Raw genomic sequence first — 9,858 nt, forward strand, 5'->3', positions numbered from 1 at the left:
AAGGAGGGAGCGCTCCTGACCGCTTTCTCCACCATCTGGCCCAGGACGCTCACCTCTTCTTCTTCTAAGTACTGAACAGCTCGAACTTCCTTTTCTGTTTTATTTATCTTTTTTATTATTTTCATTTTTACATATTTATTGATTTAATTTTTTAACTTTCCTGTTTTTATTGTTTTACTTTTAAGTATGCTTTATTGATTATGCTATTACAGTTGTCCCAGTTTTTCTCCTTTGTCTCCCTCCGCCAGGTACCCCCTTTCCCTCCAGGGACCCCCCCTTAGTTCATTCCTGTGTATGGTGTCATCCCATGGGGAACCTACTCACAGAGTGCCAGGCGAGGTTCTTCAGGACCCAGGAGAAAAGGGAGGGACTGGGAGGCTGTGTGGGGAGAAGGGAAGAGGCCAAATCACCTGGTGAGTGAATGGGTGTTTATTGAATGCCTACTGCCAACCACTACGAAGCCCTCTGTCTGCATTTATCCAATTTCTACACGAATCTTCACCCCCTCCTCCTCCTCCTCATTCTCCTCCATCTCCATTTTGGGGCCACTTCATAATGAAAACGCACCCCAGGTTCACCCACAAACTCTGGCCAGCTCTGAACTGTGCCGTCCTTCACTAACGCCTTCTCTTACGGAAACATTCAAACATGGACAGAGGTCACTCAGCTCCAAGGCTTCTCAACACTTTGCAAATCTTGTTTCACTTACACCCTCCCCTCTCCCGGTTTCTTGCCCATTTTTGAGACAATCTAACATCACAAACATAAGAAGGGCATGACCTGAACATAAAGAACAGTTCCATCAACTGGAGGATTTTAGACTAAATAGGAACTTTCAAATGTCGTATCTCATTGTACCACACCCAGATGCAAACTTTGCCACGAAGCAGTTGGTGTTTGAGAATCAGTCACCGACTCCACGGTCTCCACTGTACAGATGGAGACACAGCAGAGGACGGGCCCACCTGTGCCCTTTCATCCCTCCTCCCCTCTGAGCCCTGAAGCAGCAGGAAAGCAGCTGCTACCAGTGGGAGAGGAGGTGGATCAAAGCGAGTGGAGGAGACACCCCCCAGGACCAGGCACTTGCCAACCCCCTCCGCCTCCCCCCTGCGGAAAACCAGGTCAGCTTGAATAGGAGAAGCTTCTATTGGGTGGGGGATACGTATTTTTATTTGGACAGAACCAGGCTTATTTTTCAACTTGGCAAAATCAGCTTCTTTGGGGCCCGACTTTTTAATAAGAATTTTCAAACACACAGACAAGTTGAAAGAATGGTGCAATAAACCCCCATGTGCTCACCACGCAGATTCAGAACTTGTTGGCGTTGTGGTTTGTGTGCGAGCGTGTCCAGGGCTGGGCTGAACGGTTGGAACGCAAGCTTCACACTGCGCTCCCAAACCCTTCGGGGCGCTGTCCTAAAAGAATCAGACTTTTTAACACCTGACGCTGAAACCGGGAAGGCTGTCCTTAACAGACGCGTGTTCAGGAGGGGGGAAGCCAGAAGCCGCAGAGCTGGACGGTGTTCGGGTGGTGGTGGGAGTCGGAGAAAGCCAGGTGCTGCCCGCCCAAAGCCCGTGGGATGAACCGGTTAGGTAAAGATGAAGCCATTTCAGATCAAGAAGGAGTCTCTGACGACAGAAAAGAAAACAGGGTGGAGGGGATAAAAGTAGATAAAAGTAGACTAGGAGGAGAAGCAACCCTGGGGTGGGTCGGAAGGAGTGGAGGTCTCTGGGAGGAAGTGATGGCATTGGAGCTGAGACCTGGAAGGAAGAGAAGCCGGCGATACAAGACAATCAAGAATATGGGGTCCAGGGAGGAACAAGCCGCAGGGCCGAAGCCGGGACGGGCAGAAAGAGGCGTGGAAGGATAGCTCGGGGAGAAGGGACAGAAAGTACCTCAAGAGGACAAGTAGTCATGGGCCAGATCTTCCCAGACAAGAGGAGGGATTTGGGGAGAATTTTAAGCAGGAGAATAACTTTCTCTGACTAGTTTTGGATACTCCAGCTGCTTAGTTGAAAAAGACTTGGGCAGGAGGGGTGAGAGTGAGGCCTAGAAACCACGGGCAAAGCTGGGCCCCGTCCTCCAGGTGACGGAGGGTGGTGGCTTGGACCAGGGTGGTGGTAAGGAGGCAGGAATTATTGCCCCCACTTTACAGAAGGGAAAACTGAGGCTCAGAGAAGTTACCTGACCAAGGTCATGCAGACTTTAAGTTGCAGGTCCAGAACTGGGGGGGGGGGGGGGGGGGATACATTTGTTATTGTGGCAAAATATATATAACATAAAATTTACCATGTAACCATATTTAACATTAATGCACTGAATTTAAATCAGTGTTTTGGGTTCCTTCGGATATATTCCCAGAGGTGGGATCCCTGGGTCCAGAGGCAGATCCAGATTTAATTTTTTGAGGTGTCTGCATAGTGCTTCCCACAGGGGCTGCCCCAGTCTGCATTCTCACCAGCGGTGCAAAAGGCTCCCCTTTCTCCACATCCGCACCAGCGCTTGTCTGTTGACTTACTGATAATGGCCGTTCTGGCAAGTGTGAGGTGATATCTCATTGTGGCTTTCATGTGTCCGATGGCCCCCCTGCATGTCCTCTTTGGAGAAATGTCTGTTCAGGTCCTTTACCTATTTTTTTAATTGGGGTGTTTGTTTTTATGGTGCTGAGTCATGTACATACTTTGTAAATTTTGGATAGTAACCCTTTAGCAGAGGTATCTGTGAATATTTCCCCCATTTCGTGGGTTGTCTTTTTATTTTATTGATGACTTCCTTTGCTGTGCAAAAACTTTTCAGTTCAATGCATCCCATTGGTGTTTTTTTTTTTCTTATGCTTCCCTTGCCAGGGAAGCTATATCCAATTAAAAAAAAATTCTACGATAAAAAAATTTCTATGAGCAACATCCAAGATTTTGCTGCCTATGTTTTCTTCTAGGGCTTTTATAGTTCCGGGTCTAACATTTAAGTCTTTAACCCATTTTGAATTTATTCTTGTGCGTGGCGTAAGGAGGTGGTCTGGTTTCATTTTTCCCAACACCATTTATTAAATAAACGACCTTCAGCCCATTGCACGTGCTCATGTAACCGTTCACGGTGTGGGAGTCGGTGGTATTAAGTGTGTTTCCAGTGGTCCGCGGACATCAGCGCCATCTCCGCAATGTCTTCATCATTTCATACAGAAACTCTGCGCCCATGGGGGTAGCTCCCCACGCCCTCCCAAGCCCCCCACGGCCTCTGTTCTACTTTCTATAAATGTGAATGTTTCTATTCTACATACCTCCCATAAATACAATCATACAATATGTGTTGTTTTGTATCTGGCTTATTTCACTTAGAACAATGTTTTTAAGGCTCATCCATGTTTCAGCAGATATCAGAACCTTATATCTTTTTAAGGCTGAATGATATTCTAGTGTGTGTGTAAAGCACACTGTGTTTATCCAGTCGTCCATGGATGGAGGTCCAGCATTTTTGCCAAGCTGTCCGATTCCAAGCCAATTCTGGTGGGCTCCACTCCACACCTTCCTCAGAACCTAGTGCAGTGCCACCTATAGCCACCAGAGGGCACACGGGGAGCCCCAGGAGGACGAGCTGCAGCACAGGATGGTTTGCGGGAGGAAGAGGAACCTGGGGCCCAGCCTTTTGCACACGCAATGTACACCCAAAACATGAGGACGAGAGGGAAGCTGGCTTTGGGAAAAGCCACGGGACTGTAGAATCAGCTTCAAATGGAAAAAAGGGAGGACATCAGGGTGGGAGAGGCCACCCCTGTAATCCTAGTCCAACCCACACAAACAGACACTGTCCACCTGCAGCTTCCCCTCCAGCTGTCCTCCAGCGTGAATAACCCTGGTGCTGGGAGCTCAGTGGGGCAGTGCTGGACTGAGTCCAGTGAGACTCCAGCCCCCATCCCCTCCCGTCTCCGGCAGCCGAATGAACTCCGTGCTGGGTCTTGCCATTTTATAGATGAGGAAACCGAGGCTTGAGACTGTGTACTAATTGTGCAGAGCAAGTGGAAGAGGCAAAATCTGAGTGCCACCAAGTGGTCCCCATGACCTCGTCCTCTCCGAGTTCAGTGCCTGGCTTCTTCAACCACACCTCAGCTTGGGGGGTCTTCAGCCCTCATTCCCTGTCTCATCTTGTCAGCTGGCCGCCCCATAGAGGCAGCGCAGAAGGGCTCGTGGCCCTTAGTTCTGGTCTGACTGCCACGGCCTCCCTCATTCTGAGCACTGGCCCTCTAATAAAGCCACCTGTTCTGACTGGCTGGGGCAGCCACCCTGTGTCCACCAAAATTTCCATCAGCTTGAATACCCTGGCTTCTCTTACATGTACTGTTTTGTTGCTGAGATATTTCTCCCCGCCCCCCCCACCCCCGCACCACATCCATGTGCGGTTGGGTCTTTGGATCCGAGTCCAGGAGCTGACATTTATCCCTGTCGGATTCCATCTTGTTCATTCATCTGGCAAACATTTGTTCGGTGCCCACGCCGTACCAGGCGCCGGGGGCGCAGCACTGAAAGGCAAGTCCCCTGTCCTTAAGTAGCTCCCAGTGCCCTGGGCTGCAGCAGCGGCTGCCCGCCAGTGCGGGCCTGCTGTGGGCCGGGCCCTGTGCTGGCCGCTGCCTGGAGGTTGTCTCGTCAACCCTCATAGCATTGCAGTGTGGGTGGCACTGCCCCCACTTTGCAGATTGGAAGACCAAGCTCCGAAACACTGACATGGCACGTCTGAGGTGGCATTCCCAGAAAGTGGCAGGCCGGCATTTGACCTTCCTATTGCTTTGGGTTCAGATTCTCGACTCCTACACAGAAGCCCTGTGTCCTAGCTCTGGGTTCTCTGCGAACCTGGCTGACTCTCAACAACAGCACTGATGACACTCAGATAAGGTCAGAGCCCTGGGGTGGGTCACCAATGTCCCTACTCCAGACAGGCAGCTGTCTGTGATTATGCAGCCTGTGGGTTCAGCAGACACACACGCACCTGACCATAAACCACCTGACCGTCCTCCACTCCCACGCCCAGCCCCGGCCCCAGGCTCCCACTCCTGGCCAAGCAGCTGAGTATCTGGTTGCTGGCACCTTTGCCACCAAAGGGGTCCCCACAGCCAAGTTTGCCACGTGCAGGAGCCCCTGCCTGCATCTCAGTAAACCTTCATCTGCCCACATCCCCCCCTCACCCCCAGGAGGGTGACTTGAAGCCCAAGGACCAGGAGAGGACAGCTGAATTGGGATTTCATCCCCCTCCACCACCACCCCTCCGCATCTATGGCTTCTTCTCTCCTGCACCGTCTGCTCCCAGAGGCTCAGCCCATCGTTTTCACTCAGCTCTTCTGCCAAGTGGGGGGAGGGCCGTGGGCAGGAAACAAGGCAGCAGAGCAAACGCAGTGCTCCCTGTGAGATGGCCTCCCAGCTCCCACCTCACAGGGCCGCACCCATCCTCCTCACAGGGCCGCAGGCACCCATCCTCCTCACAATCTACAAGGTTGGAACTGTTAGCATGGTGCCCATTTTGCAAGTGAGAAACTGAGGCCCGCCAGTGGGACCCGGGGCGGAACATCGCCTCTCGTGAGGCCCTTTCCTGACCAGAGAGCAGGCTGAGCCCCGGGAGCCCAGGCCGGGAGCCCAGCAACCAGTTGCGCAGTCCTGTGGCAGGGGCAAGAGGCGATCAGCAGCACGCAGTTTCAGGCAGTGACAACGGCGTGAAGGGCGCAAAGCCTGGGGGTTGAAGGGGGTGGGGGCTATTCTCGTTCACCTGGTCCTGGGAGACCTCCCTGAGGAGGTGACATCTGAGGACCTGAGAAGGAGTCAGCTTTGGGAACAGCAAGTATAAAGTCGCACAAAGAGAACTAGAGCGCAGCACGGTCCGAATCCCTCCGCCCCACAATGGAGGGCCGGTTACGGGCGGGAACCACGTGGCCGACATGACTCAGGGAGAAGCAGATGGGACCTTGTCCTCAGAGCGCCTGACACGTGTTACCGGCTCTGTGGATGCCTGCCCCCTTCACTTCCCCTTTAAGGTCTGCGAGCTCCCCGAAGCAACGCTCTGTGCCATCTCCATTTCCTCCGGTCTCCAACATCTTCCTGCACAGCCCAAAGCAGGTGCTGGATAAAGGTTTCCCAGCTGAACAGACTTCGAAGGCCCTGCTCACCAAACCCTGAGGTCCGGCAAGCAGGCAGGGCCAGGACAAACCCAAGGGAGTCCTACCTTCTTCTACAAGGAATCACTTGCTGGAGTTCGTGGCTCCTCGAGAAGGAAGAAGCAGAACAGACAAAGGGATTCCAGAAGGTGGGAGGAGGGTCGCCTACACAATTGGAAAATTTCACAGAGTCCAGATTTCAAGCTATTTTTAAAATATCTGAGGATCTGGCAACCCCGAGCCTGCATATCCCCATGGCAACGCCAGCTGGTGCTGAGCGGCCAGCTGCCCCCTGCAGACTGGACGGGCGCCCCGCGCTTCTCCGCGGACCCGCCACTCACTGGTGCCCACACCTAGTCCAGCACTCTCTGACACATCACCTGGCCCTGCGAACGTTTGAGTGCGCCAACCCTGGTCTAAGGCATCTGATGGGCAGTGGCATCTGTCCCAGCAGCCTGCAGCTAGGACAGTCAGCCCGAGGTTCTCATGGCAGTTGTCAGTGCGCGGGGGTTTCCGGATCCACGGAAATCCGTTCGCTGTGCTGGGCTCAGGTGGCCCGAGGGCTCCAAAACTCGCCCTCTCTGCCCAGGCAAGAGATACAGTTCCTGCTCTGCACCAGCAGGGGGCGACTCTCCCTGCCAATCCCTCAAAGCTGCGTGGGAGCACCGTTCCGGCTCCCGTTGCTAACAGCGGAGTCCCTCGGTTGTCCTGGGTCCTGCCCCAACGGTCCCTTTTCCACCTGGGGTGACACCTCAGTTGACACCTGGTTCTGCAGTGATTGGCTGGGCCTGGACATAGTCCAAGTGCCCAAGGACAGCCTCAAGAGCCCACGCACCCACCTCGGAGCCCTGCTCGCCCGTGGCCCCGGAGCCCTACGGCACCCCTCCTGCCCTCTCTTCTCCAGCAACCTTCTCTTCCTCTTCTTTTGGGGCTGCTCAGCCTTCCGGAGGCCTGGGCCCCAACTACCATGTGTTTGGCACTGTGTTCAGGGCTTTACATACTTTATTTAAAATCCCAACAGTATTGTGAAGTAGGTAATAATCCCCATGTTGTAAGTGGGGAAACTGAGGCCACATAACTAGCAGGTGGTGGAGTCGAGATTCACCTCCAGCCGGCGGAGCCCCTCTTCCCCGACCGGACCGCCTTGTTCCCCGGGGAGGGAATTTCCGAATCAGCCCATGGGGGGGGGGGGTGGCTAGGGATTGAGGGCAGAGGCCAATCCCTTGCTCAGGTGCAGCCTGAAGCCACCCACACAGGTCATCTGTCCTGTTGGAGCCGCCCCAGGACAGAGGCTGAATGTGGGGTCCCTAAACCAGGAATAAAGTCTTCAGGCGTCAGCCTGGCCACCAGGGGGAATGGCTGTTGGGGGCTTACTGACCGCCTGCCCGGCCCCACCCGGGACTGCGGTCTGAGCAGCAGGCGGGGGCCACACGGGCTACAGCATCTGCCTTGACCCCAGGACGGGGTGGTGAGCAGGCAGGGGCAGCAGAGACCCCGGACGGTTCAGATGGCCCTCTCAGAGGGTTGGGACCTGGATGAGGGTCGAGAGACCAAGATTCGGCTGGAAGTGCGTGCAGGCGCCACTGAGCATGCCTGGGCAGTAGGGCCGCTTCCCTGCCCCCACCCTCCGGGAGGCCGAGAAGCCCAGCCCGAGACCTGGGTCACCGCCCTGCTGGGAAGAGACGTTGCCTCCACGTGTGTCGTCCTGTCTAGCTCCCACTTTCCCACCATGCCCCACACACACACACCTGGGTCTACAGGTTCTTCCTCCAATTCCACCCCGTGGTCACCCCCAGTTATCAATGCCCAGTGTCTACACACCATTGACCCTGATTTGCCCCCCCCCACACCTGGTCACTCCCTGCTCTCCTGAGCCGGCTGGAACTGTGCGGATCTCCCCTGCGGCATTCAGGTGAGTCTCCTTTGTGCCGGGACTGTCTCTGGGCCTCCATCTTTCCTGACAGAAGGCAGGGAGGGTGGAGCACAGCGCTGAGCCGGGGCCCTTAGGCACATCCAGGATGAGACCGGCGGCCCGATAGATGGAGAAATGAACAGGTGAACAGCTGAGTGGGCAGGAGGGTGGCGGCCCACAGAGAGGTCAGTGTGGTCTCTATAACTGGCCCGGACACCCAGAGCCCCCACTGCTCCCGGGGAGTAAGAGTTCCCTGCTTGACTCGTCGCAGCCCCTCAGCGAATCCAGACTTAGAAGGACCGCAGGTGCGCAGGCAGCAGGCTGGCCACAGAGTCCGTGTGGTTCCGTCAGATGGCTCTGAGCAGCGTGGAGCTGTCTTCAACTTTATTTGAAACAATGTTGTTGGACTGTATTGTGACAGCTGTCGTATCAGCGCTCATTAAAAAAACCTTGTCAAAATTGGTGAACTTTTTGTGTAGCCATTTTAATATTCAAGTGGAAGAAAATACACAACATTTTCAGCATATTATGCTTTATTATGTCAAGAAAGGTAAAAATGCAACTGAAGTGCAAAAAAAAAAACCCCAATTTGTGCGGTGTGCGCAGAAGGTGCTGTGACCGGTCGAATGTGTGAGAGGTTTTCGTGCTGGGGACCTCTCGCTGGACCAAGCTCCATGGTCAGGCAGGCCAGCTGAGGTGGACAGATCAAATCGAGACATTAATTCGGGATAATCAACGTCATACCACACAGGAGATGGCTGACACACTGAAAATATCCAAATCGGTAAAGTTATTGGTGAAAATGAAGAACGTGTCTTTTATTCTACGGGAAACAAAAACTGAACGGACTTCTTGGCCGACCCAATACAAAGGCAGCTGGGAGTCGGCCCTGTGCTCCCCCCTCACTGAACTCCAGCCGCCCTGCACGGAAGGTGAGGATATTGGACTGGATGGCTCCGTGGGCCCTTCAGCCCCAAACACCCGCCAGTGCAGGGACTCGGCCGCAAACAGGGGAAGCTTACCGAATGCAGTTCAGCTTAAAGGAAACTCTGAAAGAGTTCAGACAAAAGGTGAAAAGAGGAGAGAAAAGAAAGGAAGGAGGGGCTGAAAGAAAGGAGGGAGAGAGGGAGGGAGGAAGAAAATCGATGACCACGTCCCAAATTAAACATGCATTGGGCACACGCGATTTCCCAAATGCATCATTTCTTTTTTTAAAAAAACAAACAAACAGTTCACTTCCTCATATGGAGTTTAGGACCACAGCACGGAGGCCAGGCTGGGCCCTCGGGCGTAATGGAGGTACTGCAGGCAAGGAGGCCTGGGGAGAAGATGCCACCGGCAAGGATGAGCTGGGGGGAGGGGGCTTAGGGTTGTTGGGGGGGCTACTTTCTCTCCACCCCTCCCCTACTTTAGCCAATCCACCTCCTCTAGTATCTATATATTGATCTTATGAACCCAATATATTGTTTCAATAAAAGATTTCTGGTGGGCTTTTCTTCCAGCCACTTAACGAACGAAGAGGAGGAGCAAGAGGCCCAGGAGGGGATCTGCCCAAGGTCATACAGCAAGTGCCTGGCCCCGACCCCCAGGGCCGATCAGTAGACAACCTCAGTTCATATGCCACGAGCCCAAGCACACCCACTGCCCTCCCTGGGCAGCGTGAACTCCCCCGTGGTGACGTGGCTCTGCTCCCGCAGCCTTGGTGGGAAGCCACAGGGCACCTCTCAGACGGCATTCCACTAGGAACAGAGGGGCAGCCCAGGCCCAATTAGGGACCTGAAAGTCTCGCAGAGGGTGAAAGCCCAGGACACGG

The sequence above is a fragment of the Artibeus jamaicensis genome, unplaced genomic scaffold (assembly GCF_021234435.1).
Source record: "Artibeus jamaicensis isolate MK-2021 breed Jamaican fruit bat unplaced genomic scaffold, CSHL_Jam_final scaffold_614, whole genome shotgun sequence".
In the NCBI taxonomy this organism is placed as follows: domain Eukaryota; kingdom Metazoa; phylum Chordata; class Mammalia; order Chiroptera; family Phyllostomidae; genus Artibeus; species Artibeus jamaicensis.